General features: G+C 39.2%; 1 long non-coding RNA gene and 1 pseudogene across 2 annotated transcripts in view; one reads left to right on the top strand and one right to left on the bottom strand.

Annotated features, from left to right (window-relative positions):
* LOC110345740 (uncharacterized) overlaps positions 1-17540 on the bottom strand; it is a 266701-nt gene that overhangs the window by 181310 nt on the left and 67851 nt on the right. The gene's annotated exons all lie outside the window — the stretch shown is intronic.
* LOC101700981 (pituitary tumor-transforming gene 1 protein-interacting protein-like) lies at positions 4654-5560 on the top strand (annotated as a pseudogene).

The following is a 17540-nucleotide window of genomic DNA, read 5'->3' as shown; positions in this document are numbered from 1 at the left end:
ATATAAAACTGAATCACATTTTTAAATTTTTTTCTGTCTGATTTTATTCCTTCTCTGGAAAAATACTTAGATTTCTGATCTAATCAAAACTATCCACTACTTTCAATTACCTGTGTGTATATTACATAGTGATTGGTTCATTGTGCTTGTGAAGGTACATCTCTTTCTTTATCCCCTTCTTTCAGGTGGGCACCAGCCTCACTGAGCTACATCCCTGGTCTATCACCTGCTTTCAAGTTGCACTACCACCTGCACTTCCCCAAAAAGTACCATGAAGAACAGCTGATGTCAGAGTTTGTGTGAACATACAACCAATAATATCTATCCTGTGGAAATTGTTTGAATGGAAGGAAAAGAGTTGGTCTTTGGAATTTAGAGCAAAAGAAGTATTAAAAATATAAAAATTGGATTCTACATCACTTACATATTTAAGCAAAGTGTGGGCAGCCAAACCATTTTTGGAACATCATTTTTTATCAAGGCCCCATCTCTCATGTCAATCTATTTTAGAGATGCAGCACATAAAATATTGAGTGAGTCAATCACATTGTCTGAAATATTCTAAAGCAAACGTGGACCCTATCCAGAATGCTGTACAATGAACTCAGAAATCTACCAGTGGCAAGCATATCAAAAAGATACAAGAGCCAGCAGAGAATCTCCCAACTGAAATGAAACAGATTGCTATACCATTGGATTAAAACCCAAAGAATAAAATAAATATCTATGATTTCACATTGATACAAATAAATATTGTATAAATAAATATTAAACATAGAAGGCATCAAAGAAAAAGCACCAGAACACTACAGTAATAATTGCTACTGGTAATATCAATAAATGAATGGTAAAATTAAGAAGTACACATTAATTTACATATTCTCAAGGTATATTGCCTCAAATATTTATTATTTTGATAGTTTTAATGTATACCCCTGAATTCCTTGATACTCCTATCACTGGGTGGTAGATTTTAATTCCTTTCTCCTCAAGTATCCATTTAATTTAGTGATTCATTTCTAGAAAATCAATTATAATACAGTAAAAATAGTAATGTGAAAGATAGTGCTTTAACCAAGTTGGCAAAGTTAATATTACCAGTAGTAAGTTATGTTGACACCACCACATAGACATAGGTGTAATTGTGATAAAGAGGACCCCTCTGTGGCATTCCTTCCCAAAATCTCTAACCCTTATTCTTGAGAAAACACAAGACAAAACCAAATTGAGAAATATTCGACTAAGATACTTGATCGGTATTCTTCACAATGTTAGTCATGAAAGACTAAAAGAAAGTCTTATAGATTAGAAAAAAATAAAGAAATAAGGTGACTAAATGTAATGTGTTATCCTGGGTTGGTTCATGGAACAGAAAAAAGAATGAGGTATTACTGAAAAAAATTATTCAAACTAAGTCTACAGTTAAACAAATGTTAATTGTTTAGTTTTGATCACTCTTCCATGGTTATGTAAAACCTTAACATTAAAGAAAGCTAAGTGAAGAGTATGTAAGATTTCTGTGCCACCTTATACTTCTTCTACAAATCTAAAATTATTTCAAAAGAAAAATATCAGGAGATAATAATAATAAATCAACACAGAGAAATATAATCCATTTTTAGTGAAAGGAATCCTAAAGTTTTGCTCTTCCAAGTAGAGAAATAAATTAAATTAAGGAGAAAAGAAAATAAAAAAGGTAAACTCTAATCCAAAAATGTAAATCATGCACATTGAGTTTCAGAAGATATATAATTTTGTGAAGAGGGAGTTTGAGTTTTAAATGTCTTAATAAATAGCTTTAAACTATGTCTATAAGGCAAATGTATATAATATTAGGAATTAACTTTCAATATTTAAATATTCATTTAATCTATCATTCAAATATATTTCTATATCTAGATATATATGATTTCTATATCTAAATAACATAAATATAAATATAGATATCCTATGATATCTGGTCTTACAAATCATAATCTAGCAAAGAAGACAGATGAGCCACAAAAGGTCTGAAAGAAAAGACAGATGGCTAGTGCATTAGAATATACAAATTTAACAAAGCTTTGTTCATGCATTATATAATATTATTCCCTTGATATATCCACAAAATAACAAAGCATAAGACACCTTACTTAAAAATTGAAAACCCACAACATAGTGATAATCAAATTAATTGCTAAAACTTCAGTTTATTTGTAAACAAGTGACTCTTAGGACCTAGGACTATTAACTCTATAAAAATTATCCAAGAATCTGAACTAGCATTAAGAAACAGAAACAAATAGAAAACTGCACCAAAGACCAACATAACAAAGTTTCTCAAAGCCAATAACAAAAAGAAAAAAATCATAAAAGGAGAGAAAAAAAGATGTTGTGCACAAAATTATTAAGCATGACAGCAGATTTGTTTTCTGAAACAATGAAAATGATAAGACAGTGGAATATCTTCAAAGTACAGATGTTCCTTAACTTAATCACCTCTTTTTTGACATGAATTTTTTATTTTCATGTAATACAGGTAGATATTATAAAGAAAATATAAAATGCAGTCTTAATTCTATGAAAAAACAAAAGTCCATAACAAAATTATTAACTAATAATAATAGTTAATACTATGCTGTGATGCCATGATCTTAAAAGAATGGCTAAATGTTACTCAGAGTACAGGTCATAGACAAAAAAAGACTCTCTCTTACAAAAAAGAAACAGAGGCAGCAGGAGGCTTCCAGGTAGGCATGCCATGGATCCCAGCACAGAGGACACTTCCAGGCTGGTGTGCCACAGCTCCCAGGCAGCAGGAGGTTCCCAGGTAGGCGTGCCCCAGCTCCCATCACAGAGGAGACCTCGAGGTCGTCATGCCATGGCTCGCAGTCCAGAGGAGACTTCCAGGTCAGCACACCATGGCTCCCAGGGAGCAGGAGGCTTTCAGGTAGGTGTGTCACAGCTCCCAGCATAGAGGAGACTTCCAGGTAGTCATGCCATGGCTCCCAGCACAGAGAAGGTGAGCCACACAGGTGCCAAGAACACACAACACCCCCACACACACCATGTCAAAATGAGAAGACAGGTAAACAAGCCTCAGAACCAGACTTGCAGATCACCTACAGCAACCCCAAAGAGAAACTAGATAGAACATTCTGATACTCAACCACCTGGACTCCCTGAACTGGCAACAAAAGAGGACCTGGAAAAAATGAAATCAGAAATACTTTCTCACATAACAGCAGAGATTGTGCCCATAGTGTAGGACATGATTAATAAATCCAGAGAGGATACAGATTAAAAAAATAGAGGAGCTGAGAAACATGATGGAATGTCAACATAGGAAACAAACTGAGTCCATAAAACAGATGCAAACAGATTTCCAGGAGATTAAAAACTCCATCGAAAGTCTATGCAGCAGAATGAACCAATGTGAAGAAAGAATTTCAGATATAGAAGATAAGATTGCAATTAGTGACGAGGAAAAGAAAAAATTCTTTAAAATGTTAAGGACCACGAGAAATCAATCTAGCAGCTGCTAGATGATGCAAAGAAAAATAACATAAGACTGACTGGAGTCATGAAGAAACAGAACAGAGTGCAGATGAAATAAAAAAAACTGTTCACAGAAGTGATGGCAGAAAACTTCCCAAGGAGGGGAAAAGAATTTGACGTACAGATAAGCAAGGCATGTAGGACTCCAACTAGCCTTGATCAAAAATAATTTACACATAGGCATATAATTGTTAAGATTCCACAAACCCAACAGAAGAACAAAATTCTACAATCAGCTAGAGAAAAGAAACAAATCACATTCAAAGGAAAGTCCATCAAAATCACAGCAGACTTCTCAATTCAAACCCTCAAGCCAAGAAGAGCTTGGAGTGATGTGTTTCAAGCCCTAAAGGAAAACAATCTCCAACCCAGATTGATGTACCCTGCAAAACTATCTTTCAAAATGGATGGAGAAATAAGATACTTTCATGACAAAGAGCACCTTAGGAACTTTGTGAATACCAAACCAACACTCCAAAACATTTTATACAAAATCCTAGGAAAAGATAACAAGGATCACAACCCCAGGAAGCCCAGCAGAATGAATTCGCCAGGAACAAGAAATTAAAAGCAAAGGGGGAGGATCAAACAAAAAGAAAAAGTCATGGCAATGATAATTCAATACATATCAGTTATAAGCATCAATGTTAATGGTCTCAATTCACCAATCAAAAGAAATAGACTGGCAGAATGGGTCAAAAAGCAAGATCCAACAATATGCTGCATACAAGAAACACACTTAATTCAAAAAGAAACTCAAAGACTGAAAGTTAAAGGGTGGAAAACTATACTCCATGCAATGGGAACCCGGAAAAAAGCAGGAGTAGCTATCCTCTTTGCAGACCAAGTGGATTTCAAATCCACACTGATTAAGAGAGAAAGAAGAACACTACATCCTTGTAAAGGGAACAATCCAAAAGGAAGAGATGACAATCATAAACATCTATGCACCAAACACTAGTGCACCCAACTATATAAAACAAATACTAATGGACATGAAAAACCATATAAGTGGCCTCCCCACCCAACCACTTCCAGCCCCACGGCTTTCCCGGCTCGGACCAAGCGGCTGGCATCATGGTGGGGCCAGGCCTGAGGAACTGACCTGCGACGGCCATGGCTTGTGGGGTGGGGTGCGGGGTGGCCCGCGGGTCCCCTCGCTGGGTGCTGCCCCTCGGTGGTGCCATGCTGCTCTTGCTGCTGGTCCAGGAGGCCATGCTGGTGCCAAGCGGAGTGGGGTAGTGTGTTCTTCTGTACTTAATTGACCCACCTGAAACCAGGAAAGCACTAAAAAGCTGTGCTCAGAACACAAACACTTCATGTGAAGAGTGCCTGAAGAACATCTCTTGTCTGTGGTGCAACACTAACAAGGCATGCTTGGACCACCTGGTTAGGAAGATCTTGCCACCTGCTTCTCTCTGCAAGATGAGTTCCGCATGCTGGGGTATTGCTGGGTGAACTTTGAGGCACTGATCATCACCATGTCCGTGCTGGGTGGCTCCATCATCCTGGGCATCGCTGTGGCCTGCTGCTGCTGCTGCTGCTGCTGCTGCTGCTGCTGCTGCTGCTGCTGCTGCTGCTGCTGCTGCTGCTGCTGCAGGAGAAAGAGGAGCTAGAAGCCAGCTAAGAGCCATGAGTGGGCCATAAGGAGCAGGAGGAGAGGAGAGTCCGGCAGGAGGAGAGAAGAGCAGAAATGAAGTCAAGACATGATGAAATCAGAAGAAAATACAGTTTGTTTAAAGAGAAAAACCCATATGAGAAGTTTCAAAACAACTAGTTCATTCTTCGGACAGATCAGGCGGCCCCGGAGCTTCCCACAGACACCTCACACTCTCGCTGGCCCTGGCCTGGACGAGTGACCAGCAAGACGGGAGCCACCCCAGGACAATCCCCTCTTCCTGCGAGCCCACGGCCTTCTGCTCCCTGCCATCCCTGTCATCTGTTTGGTCCTTAGTCACGTGAGGCCTGGTCTCACTGGGGTCCACCAGGCCGGCCGGGGTGGTCACAGTGTCCTCCTTGCAGGCTGGTTCCGAGCTGAGCCTGGCACTCTGAGTGAGCACTGTCCACTTCTTGTCCCCTCTGCCCGCAGTGCACTCAGCACAGCCAGGAGGATAGAGCGTTGTGGCTGCGTGGGAAACTGGCTGACTACGGCGTCTCCCTCACCCCAGCGTCCCTGTGCCCCAGTGCAGAATTATGCAGGCTTACTTTAGTGCCCAACCGAAGGACATTGTGTAGCATGGAAGAGCAGTTAAAGTCACCTGAAACATTTCCTGAGAGGACTTCTCTGAAGAACATTCTTTATGTAAAGTTCAGGCTCCTTTGGGAGGCCTTTTGTATTCGTATCTTAATAGACCATGAGAACCTATTTCCCCCCAGAAACTTGGATTGTAGACTGGGTCAAACCACCCCACCCACCCACACAGGCCCGCCCAGCAGTGTGGGTGGAAGTGCTGACCCCGGGTCCCTGCACCCCACCTGCCTACTCTCTGGGATCCTGGGGACAGCAGGTCCACCCCGACAAAGAAGGGCCAGGCCCTGCATGGCTGCAGGGAGCAGGCCTGTCCCCACAGACCCCACTTCTGCCCAAGCCTGGGTTCCCCAGCAGGACCCAAGCACCAGGACCCCCAGTGCCATGTGTTTCCTGGAGATGAGCAGTGGCGGAGAGCCGTGTGCTGTGGGAAGTTGGAAGTCTGGGATGGGGTCCTCTCTGGGAAGCAGGTGGGCAGCTGGGGTGGGTGCACTGGGAACCCCTTCCTGCCCTCCCCAGCCTCCCCTTCTTCCACTTGCTGGGCACTTGGCAGTGATTGGAAGCCTTACAGAACACTCCTGAGGATTTGTAACAGTCAAAACTTTGCCTTCTCTTGACTCACGGAGGACCTTTTTAATGGACTAATGAACTTTGTGTTAGCACAGTAGCACTATGTAAGTCACACCCTGTCTAATTCAGGTTACCGAGCTCCCTCCCGTTAAATACAGTGCGTGTAATTGTGAGCAACCTGCCCCACCCGGTCCACCCTGCTAGGAGATTAGCAAGCCCACAGTGCCATACTTTGTAGTCCGGTTCCAATGAAAGGGCATCATGCCAAAAAAAAAAAAAAGAAAAACCATATAAACACTAATACAATAGTAGTGGGGGACCTCAATACCCTACTGTCACAAATAGATCAACTAGACAAAAAACAGGCAATGAAATACTACAACTCAATCAAGCTCTTGAACATATGAATTTAACCGATGTTTACACAGTGTTTCACCCCACAAAATCAGCATACACATTCTTAAGCTGCACACAGGTCATTCTCTAAAATAGACCACATACTCACTCATAGAACATATTTAGGTAAGTGCAAAGGAACTGAAGTTATCCCCTGTATATTACCAGACTATAGTGTGATAAAATTGGAGATCAACAGCAAAAGGAACTGGAAAAACTGCATAAACACATGGAAATTGAACAACACACTTCTGAATAACCAATGAGTCACAGAGGAAATTAAACAAAAAATCACACAGTTCCTTCAAATAAATGAGAATGACAATACAACATATCGGAATCTATGGGACATGATGAAAGCAGTCTCACGAGAGAAATTCAGAGCAGTAAATACTCATATTAGGAAAACAGAGCGAACCCAATTAAACAACCTGATGCTGAACCTCAAGCTTCTAGAAAAAGAAGAGCAGGACAACCCCAAAGTTCATACAAGGGAGGAAATTATAAAGATCAGAGGAGAAATCAATGCAATGGAGACAAGGAAAACAATTTAAAAAATCAATGAAGCCAAGAGTTGGTTCTTCGAAAGAATCAGAAAAATTGACAAACCCTTAGACAACCTTATCAGAAAAAGGAAAGAAAAGGACCAAATCCATGCAATTAGGAATGAAAAAGATGAAATTACAATAGACCCAGCAGAAATCCAGAGAATCACCAATACCTACTTCCAGAACCTTTATGCCATTAAGATGGAAAACACAGAAGAAATGGACAGATTCCTAGACATGTATGAATTACCACTGTTGAATGAAAAAGACCTAAAAATTCTAAATAACCCAATATCAATCAATGAAATTGAAAATGTAATTAATATCTTACCAACCAAGAAAAGCCCAGGACCTGATGGCTTCACTGCTGAATTCTACAAGACATTTAGAGACGAACTACTGCCACTACTGTGAGGGAAGCAATACTGAAATCATTCCTGGAAGCAAACATCACCTGGATCCCCAAAGCAAAGAAAGACTAAACTGAAAAGGAGAACTATAGGCCAATCTCACTAATGAACATAGATGCAAAAATCCTTACTAAGATACTGGCAAACAGAATACAGAAGATCATAAAGAAGATCATACACCCTGACCAAGGGGGATTCATCCCAGGGATGCAGGAATGGATGATTCAACATATGCAAAACAATCAATGTAATACACTATATCGATAGAGCCAGAGACCAAAACCATGTGATCATCTCAATAGATGCAGAAAAAGCACTTGAAAAAATCCAGCACTCATTTATGATAAAAACCCTATAAAAAATTGGAATAGACAGTCTCTACCTCACTCTGATAAAAGCCATCTAGGAAAAACCAATAGCCAAGATCATACTAAATGATCAAAAACTGAAATCCTTCACACTAAAATCAGGATCAAGACAAGGAAGTCCACTATTACCACTCCTGTTCAGTACAGTTTTGGAAACATTAGCCATGGCAATTAAACAAGAGAAAGAAATAAAAGGAATAAAGATAGGAAATGAAGAAGTCAAATTGTCATTATTTGCAGATGACATGATACTCTATATAGAAGACCCCAAGAACTGCACCAAAAGTCTTCTAGACTTAATAACCAAATTCAATAAAGTAGCTGGATACAATGTCATCACACAAAAATCAATAGCTTTCCTCTACATGAACAACAGATTCACTGAGAGAGAAATAGGGCAAACACTTCCTTTCACAATAGCATCTAAAAAACTGAAATACCTAGGAATCAACCTAACACAAGAAATCAAAGATTTCTTCTCTTAAAACTATGAAAAACTTTGAAAAAAGATATTGAAGGGGATATCAGAAAATGGAAAGACATCCCTTGCTCCTGGGCAGGAAGGATCAACATAGTGAAAATAGCTATACTTCCAAAATTGCTATATAGATTCAATGCAATTCCAATCGAAATCCCAGCAGCATACGCCATAGACATTGAGAAAATAATCCGAAAATTCATTTGAAACAAGAAGAGACCCAGAATAGCAAGAGCAATTCTTGGTAACAGAGACATGGCAGGGGGTATTACAACCCCCAACTTGAAACTATACTATCAAGCTACTGTGATAAAAACACCATGGTACTGGCAAAGAAACAGACCTGAAGACCAGCGGGAAAATTAGAAGATGCAGAAACAACTCCAGACACACTCATCCACCTCATCTTTGACAAAGGAGTCAAACACCCTCCCTGGAGGAAAAATAGTCTCTTTAATAAATGGTGCTAGAGAAACTGGGTTTCAACTTGTCAAAGACTAAAACTAGACCTATATCTCTCACTATGCACTAAACTAAATCAAACTGGATTAAAGATCTACATATAAAAACAGAAATGCTGGAACAGAGGTTAGGTAGAACTCTTGAAGACATTAGAGTAGGAAAAGACTTTATGAACAAAACCTCAGTTGCCCATGAATTAGCACAAACAATCAACAAGTGGGATCTCTTTTTACTAAAAGCTTCTGAACAGCAAGAGAAACCACCAGCAGTGTGAAGAGACAACCCACAATGTGGGAAAAAATCTTCACCAGCAGTCCCTCAGACAAAGGTCTACTATCCCGAATGTATAAAGAACTTTAAAAATTCAGACCTCCCAAATTTAAAGACCCAATCCAAAAATGGGCATCTGAAATGAACAGACATTTCTCAGACAAAGAAGTAGAAATGGCAAATAAACATATGAAAAAATTTCAACATCACTGGTCATTCGAGAGATGCAAATGAAAACAACACTGAGATTCCACTTCACTCCAGAAAGAATGACTGCTATAATGAAATCAACCAACCACAAATATTGGCAGGGCTGTGGGGAAAGAGGAACACTGCTCCACTGCTGGTGGGAGTGTAGATTGGTGCAACCACTGAGGAAATCAGAATGGAGATAACTCAAAGAACTAGGACTGGAAGTCCCATTTGACCCCACTATTCCACTGCTGGGGATCTTCCCCAAAGAGTTAAGAGAATCATACCACAGTAATATATGTGCACCCATGTTCATAGCAGTGCAGTTTGTAATAGCTAAAATTTAGAAATACCCAAATGCCCATCAACTGGAGACTGGATAAAGAAAATGTGGTTTTCTTATAAAATGGAGTACTACTCAGCCATAGAAAATGAGAAATTAGAGACATTTATTGCTAAGTGGATGCACATTGATGCAATACTCTTAAGTGAAATAAATAGGACACACATGTGTAAATACCGAATAGTTTCTCTGGTGTGAGAAACTGAAAGTGTAAATAAGGACTAAATGTATAATAGGTAATGTGAAATAGGAAGAAAAGGGGCAAAGGGGAAGGAAGTGGGAGGGCTGGGGAAAGAATAGAAGGGAATGGGATTAATATGAGAAAATGGAAAAATAGGAGCAAAATCTTTGTCAATAGGGAGGACTGGAGGGGCTGAAGGGAGGGCTGGGCAAGAGTGAAAAATAAGAACCAAGAGAGACTATGTAAAGGTGCAAATTTCCAATGATGAATATCATTATATTGTATACCTAAAATGTACCAATGATTAGAATGAATAATCGATAATGTAAAATAGGAATAAAAGGTCCAAAGGGGTAGGGGTAGTAGGAGGGGCAGGGGAAAGGAAAAAAGGGAAAGGAAAAATGCTGAGAAATGGAAAAAATGGAAATAAAGTCTTTGTAAATAGGGAAGGGTGGAGGGCATGAAGGGAGGGCTAGGAATGGGGAAAAAATAAGAACCAAGATGCATTATGTAAAGGTACAATTCCCAATGAGAAATGTAATTGTGTTGTATACCTACAATGTACCAATAAAATAATTTAATACAAAAAATAATAATAATAATGCTGAGAAAATTGGATATCCAAATGCAGAAGACTGAGTCTAAACCCATATATCTCACCATGTACTAAAATAAAATCAAAATGGATCAAAGATCTAAATGTTAAAACAGAAACAATCTGCTGGAGGGTAAAATAGGTAAAACTCTTAAAGGTAAGGTGTATACAAGGAACTTTTGAACAGAACTCCAATGGCATAAGAAATAATATCATTAATCAACAAATGAGAAAGCTTCTGCCCAACAAAGGAAACAACCAATAGAATGAAGAGAGAGTCTACAGAATGGGGAAAAAATTTGCTAGCTATTCCTTGGACAGAGGACTAGAATATAGAATATACAAAGAACTAAAAAAAATAGACTCCCCAAAATAAAAGACCCAGTCAAAAACTGGGCCACCAAAGTAAACAGACACTTCTCAAAAACAGACGTACAAGTTGTCAATGAATACATAAAAAGCATTTAATACTTCTGCCCATAAGAGAAATACAAATTAAAACTACATTTAGATACTATCTTATGCAGAAAGAGTGGCTATCATCAAAAAAATCTAATAATGACAAATGCTAGCAAGGTTATGGAAAAAAAGAACACTTCTGCATTGTTGGTGGGAATATAAATGTGTACAACCACTATAAAAATCAGTGTGGAGCATTCTCTGAAAACTAAAAATAGAAATTCTTTTTGGCCAGGCTCCCTGCCTTCTATGTATCTTCACAAAAGAGTTAAATTCATCAAATTACAGGGATTCATGCACATCCATGTTTATAGCAGCACAATTTGTAATAGCTAGATCCTGAAAACAGAATATATGTCCATCAACAGATGAATGGATAAAGAAAATATGGTATTTATATACAATGGAGTACTATTCTAGCATAAAGAAAGATAAAGGACCTATTCAAAGGCAAATGGATGCAAACTTGAGAACACAATGGATTTTTTGTTGTTGTTTTTTGTTTTGTTTTGTTTTGTATTAAATTCTTTTATTGGTACATTGTAGGTATACAACACAATTACATTTCTCATTGAGAATTGTATCTTTACATAATGCATCTTGGTTCTTATTTTTTCCCCATTCCTAGCCCTCCCTTCACGACCTCTACCCTTCCCTATTTACAAAGACTTTATTTCCATTTTTTCCATTTCTCAGCATTTTTCCTTTCCCTTCTTTCATTTCCCCTGCCCCTCCTACTACCCCTACCCCTTTGGACCCTTTATTCCTATTTTACATTATCGATTATTCATTCTAATCATTGGTACATTTTAGGTATACAATATAATGATATTCATCATTGGAAATTTGCACCTTTACATAGTCTCTCTTGGTTCTTATTTTTCACTCTTGCCCAGCCCTCCCTTCAGGCCCTCCAGTCCTCCCTATTGACAAAGATTTTGCTCCTATTTTTCCATTTTCTCATATTAATCCCATTCCCTTCTATTCTTTCCCCTAGCCCTCCCACTTCCTTCCCCTTTGCCCCTTTTCTTCCTATTTCACATTACCTATTAAACATTTAGTCCTTATTTACACTTTCAGTTTCTCACACCAGAGAAACTATTCGCTATTTACACATGTGTGTCTTATTTATTTCACTTAAGAGTATTGCCTCAATGTGCATCCACTTAGCTATAAATGTCTCTAATTTCTCATTTTTATGGCTGAGTAGTACTCCATTTTATAAAAAAACCACATTTTCTTTATCCAGTCTCCAGTTGATGGGCATTTGGGCTGTTTCCAAGTTTTATCTATTACAAACTGTGCTGCTATGAAAATGGGTGCACATATATCACTGTGGTATGATTCTTTTAATTCTTTGGGAAAGATACCCAGCAGTGGAATAGCGGGGTCAAATGGGACTTCCAGTCCTAGTTCTTTGAGATATCTCCATACTGATTTCCACAGCGCTTACACCAGTCTACACTCCCATCAGCAGTGGGGCAAGGTTCCTCTTTCCCCACAGCCCCACCAGCATTTGTTATTGGTTGATTTCATGATAGCAGTCATTCTTTCTGGAGTGAAGTGGAATCTCAGCATTGTTTTCATTTGCATCTCTTGAATGACCAATGATGTTGAACATTTTTTCATGTATTTATTTGCTATTTCTACTTCTTTGTCTGAGAAATGTCTGTTCATTTCAGATGCCCATTTTTGAATTGGGTCTTTAAATTTGGGAGGTCTGATCTTTTTAAGTTCTTTATACATTCGAGATAGTAGACCTTTGTCTGAGGAAGAGCAGGTGAAGATTTTTTCCCACATTGTGGGTTGTCTCTTCACACTGCTGGTGGTTTCTCTTGCTGTGCAGAAGCCTTTTAATAAGAAGAGATCCCACTTGTTGATTGTTTGTGCTAGTTCATGGGCAACTGAGATTTTGTTTATAAAATCTTTTCCCACAACAACGTCTTCAAGGGTTCTACCTAACCTCTGTTCCAACTGGTTCAGAGTTTCTATTTTAATATTTAGATCTTTAATCCATTTTGATTTTAGTTTAGTGCATGGTGAGAGATATAGATCTAGTTTTAATCTTTGGCAAGTTGAAGCCCAATTTTTCCAGCACCATTTATTAAAGAGGCTATCTTTCCTCCAGTGACGGTATTTGGTTCCTTTGTCAAAGATGAGATGGCTGAGTGTGTCTGGCGTTGTTTCTGCATCTTCTAATCTGTTCCACTGATCCTCAAGTCTGTTTCTTTGCCAGTACCATGCTGTTTTTATCACAGTAGCTTTGTAGTAGAGTTGCAGGTTGGGGAATGTGATACCCCCAGCCATGTCTCTGTTACCTAGAATTGCTTTTGCTATTCTGGATCTCTTCTTGTTCCAAATGAATTTTTGGATTGTTTTCTTGAGGTCTATGAAGTATGCTGCTGGGATCTCAATTGGAATTGCATTAAATCTATATAGCAGTTTTGGAAGTATGGCCATTCTCACTATATTAATCCTTCCTACCCAGGAGCAGAGGATATCTGTCTATTTTCTGATATCATCTTCAATCTCTCTTTTCAGAGTGCTATAGTTTTCAGAGAAGAGGTCTTTGATTTCTTTTGTTAGGATGATTCCTAGGTATTTCAGTTTTTTGGATGTTATTGTGAAAGGAATTATTTGCCCTATTTCTCTCTCAGTGAGTCTGTCATTGGTGTAGAGGAAAGCAATTGATTTTTGTGTGTTGACCTTGTAACCAGCTACTTGACTGAATTTGGTTACTAAATCTAGAAGCCTTTTGGTAGAGTTTTTGGGGTCTTCTATATAGAGTATCATGTCATCTGCAAATAATGACAATTTGACTTCTACATTTCCTATCTTTATTCCTTTTATTTCTTTCTCTTGTCTAATTGCTGTGGCTAATGTTTCCAGAACTATATTGAACAAGAGTGGTGATAGTGGACATCCTTGTCTTGTTCCTGATTTGAGTGTGAAGAATTTCAGTTTTTGACCATTTAGTTTGATATTGGCTGTTGGTTTTTCATAGATGGCTTCTGTCAGTTTGACGTAGAGACCATCTATTCCAATTTTTTGCAGGGTTTTTATCATACATGCATGTTGGATTTTGTCAAATGCATTTTCTGCATCTGTGGACATAATCATATGGTTTTTGTCCTTCGCTCTACTGATATAGTGTATTACATTGATTGATTTTCGTATATTGAACCATCCCTGCATCCCTGGGATGAATCCCACTTGAGCAGGGTGGATGATCTTCTTGATGATCTTCTGCATTCTGTTTGCCAGTATCTTATTAAGGATTTTTGCATCTATGTTGATTAGTGAGATTGGCCTATAGTTCTCTTTTTCAGTTGGGTCTTTCTCTGCTTTGGGGATCAAGGTGATGCTTGCTTCCAGGAATGAATTTGGGAGTATTGCTTCCCTTTCAATTTCATTGAAGAGCTTAAACAGTAGTGGCAGCAGTTCCTCTCTAAATGTCTTGTAGAATTCAGCAGTGAAGCCATCAGGACCCGGGCTTTTCTTAGTTGATAAGTTTTTAATTACATTTTCAATTTCATTGGTTGATATTGGGTTGTTCAGAATTTTTAGGTCTTCTTCATTCAACTTTGGTAATTCATATGTATCTAGGAATCTGTCCATTTCTTCTGTGTTGTCCATCTTATTGGCATATAGGTTCTGGAAGTAGGTATTGATGATCATCTGGATTTCTGCTGGGTCTCTTGTAGTCTCACCCTTTTCATTCCTAATTGCATGGATTTGGGCCTTTTCTTTCCTTTTTCTGACAAGGTTGACTAAAGGTTTACCAATTTTGTTGATTCTTTGAAAGAACCAACTCTTGGCTTCATTGATTTTTTTGTATCATTCTCTTAGTCTCCATTGCATTGATTTCTCCTCTGATCTTTATAATTTCCTCCCTTGTATGACCTTTGGGGTTGTCCTGCTCTTCTTTTTCTAGAAGCTTGAGGTGCAGCATCAGGTTGTTCAATTGGGCTCATTCTGTTTTCCTAATATGCGTTTTCACTGCTATGAATTTCCCTCATAAGACTGCTTTCATCATGTCCCATAGATTCCGATATGTTGTATTGTCATTGTCATTTAATTGAAGGAACTGTCTGATTTCTTCTTTAATTTCCTCTGTGACCCATTGGTTATTCAGAAGTGTGTTGTTCAATTTCCATGTGTTTATGCAGTTTTTCCAGTTTCTTTTGCTGTTGATCTCCAATTTCATCACACTATGGTCTGATAATATACAGGGGATAACTTCAATTCCTTTGCACTTACTTAAACATGTTCTGTGTGTGAGTATGTGGTCTATTTTGGGGAATGACCCATGTGCAGCTGAGAAGAATGTGTATTCTGATTTTGTGGGGTGGAAGACTCTGTAAACATCTGTCAAGTTCATTTGTTCAAGAGTTCGATTGAGTTCTAGTATTTCATTACTTATTTTTAGTCTAGTTGATGTATCTATTTGTGACAGTGGGGTGTTGAGGTCCCCCAGTACAATTGTATTAGTGCATATGTGGCTTTTCATGTCCATTAGTATTTGTTTTATATAGTAGGGTGCCCTAGTGTTTGGTGCATAGATATTTATGATTGTCATCTCTTCTTGGATTCTTCCCTTTACAAGGATGTAGTGTCCTTCTTCATCTCTCTTAATCAGTGTTGGTTTGAAATCTACTTGATCTGCCAAGAGGATAGCTACTCCTGCTTTTTTTTGGGTTCCTGTCATATGGAGTATTGTTTTCCATCCTTTAACTTTCAGTCTATGAGTTTCCTTTTGAATGAAGTGTGTTTCTTGTATGCAGCATATTGTTGGATTTTGCTTCTTGACCCATTCTGCCAGTCTATTTCTTTTGATTGGTGAATTGAGACCATTAGCATTGATCGTTATAACTGAAACATACTGACTTGTCATTCCCATGACTTTTTCTTTTTGTTGGGTTCTCCCCCTTTACATTTAATTTCTTGTCATGCCAGATGGGTTCATTCTGCTTTGCTTCCTGGGGTTGTGATCCTCAATGTCTGTTCCTAGAATATTGTGTAAAATTCTTTGGAGTGCTGGTTTGGTATTCATGAAGTTCCTAAGGTGCTCTTTGTCATGAAAGTTTCTTATTTCTCCATCCATTTTGAAAGATAGTTTTGCAGGGTACATCAATCTGGGTTGGAGACTGTTTTCTTTTAGGGCTTGGAATATGTCACTCCAAGCTCTTCTTGCTTTGATGGTTTGTGTTGAGAAGTCTTCTGTGATTCTGATGGGCTTTCCTTTGTATGTGATTTGTTTCTTTTCTCTGATTGCTTGGAGAACTTTGTTCTTCTGTTGTGTTTCTGGAATCTTAACAATTGTATGCCTATGTGTAGATTTTTTTTGATCAAGGCTATTTGGAGTCCTATATGCCTCACTTATGTGTATGTCAAGCTCTTTTCCCCTGCTTGGGAAGTTTTCTGCCATTATTTCTGTGAAGAGATTTTTTATGTCATCTCCACTCTCTCCTGTTTCTTCATTGACTCCAATCAGTCTTATGCTATTCTTCTTTGCATCATCTAGCACCAGCTGCTGGATTGATTTCTCATGTTCCCTTATAATTTTGAAGCAATTTTTCTTTTCCTGGTCACTAATTGCAATCTTATCTTGTGTATCTGAAATTCTGTCCTCACATTGGCTCATTCTGTTGTGTAGACTTTCAGTGGAGTTTTTCATGTCCTGGAAATCTATTTGCATCTGTTTTATGGATTCGATTTGTTTCTTATGTTGGGACTCCATCATGTTCCTCAGCTCCTCTCTAGATTTATTAATCATGTCTTGCACTAGCGGCACAATTTCTCCTGTTATCTGAGAAATTATTTCTGATTTCATTTTTTCCAGATCCCCTTTTGTTGCCAGTTCAGTGGGTCCAGGTGGTTGAGTATCAGAGTGTTCCATCTCATTTCCCTTTGGGGTTGCTATAGGTGATCTGGAAGTCTGGTTTTGAGACTTATTTATGTGTTTTCTCATTTTGACTGGGGCAGGGGACTGTTAGCGCCTGCACAGATTACCTCCTCTGAGCTGGGTGAGGTGGGACAGGGGCCGGGAGCAGCGGTAGGGATGGTGGCCCAAAAGCCCTTTCCTCTGGGCTGGGAGCACTTGGAGAGATGGTGGCCGGGAAGCCCCTTCCTCTGGACCAGGACCAGTGGGATGGTGGCTCAGAAGCCCCTTCCTCTGGGCCAGGAGCAGCAGGAAAGAAGGTGGCCCAAAAGCCCTTTCCTCTGGGCTGGGAGCAGCGGGAGGGATGGTGACCGGCAAGCCCCTTCCTCTGGACCAGGAGCAGTGGGATGACGGCTCAAAAGCCCCTACCTCTGGGCCGGGAACAGTGTGACTCAGTACCTTGGTCTGGTGGTCTGGTGTCCTCTGCATCTTTGTAGTGTGGAATCAGGTGGCTGCCTGTCTTCAGCAGGGTGATTCCGTGTCCTCCGCATGACTCAGTTCCTTGGTAGGCCATGCACAGACCTGCCTGTCTGTAGCAGGCT

This window comes from Heterocephalus glaber, unplaced genomic scaffold (assembly GCF_053883595.1).
Source record: "Heterocephalus glaber isolate CG9 unplaced genomic scaffold, H.glaber_assembly_v1.0 deba00000621, whole genome shotgun sequence".
NCBI lineage: Eukaryota > Metazoa > Chordata > Mammalia > Rodentia > Bathyergidae > Heterocephalus > Heterocephalus glaber.
Note: the sequence above shows the minus strand (reverse complement) of the source record. Positions and strands in the feature narration are given on the sequence as shown.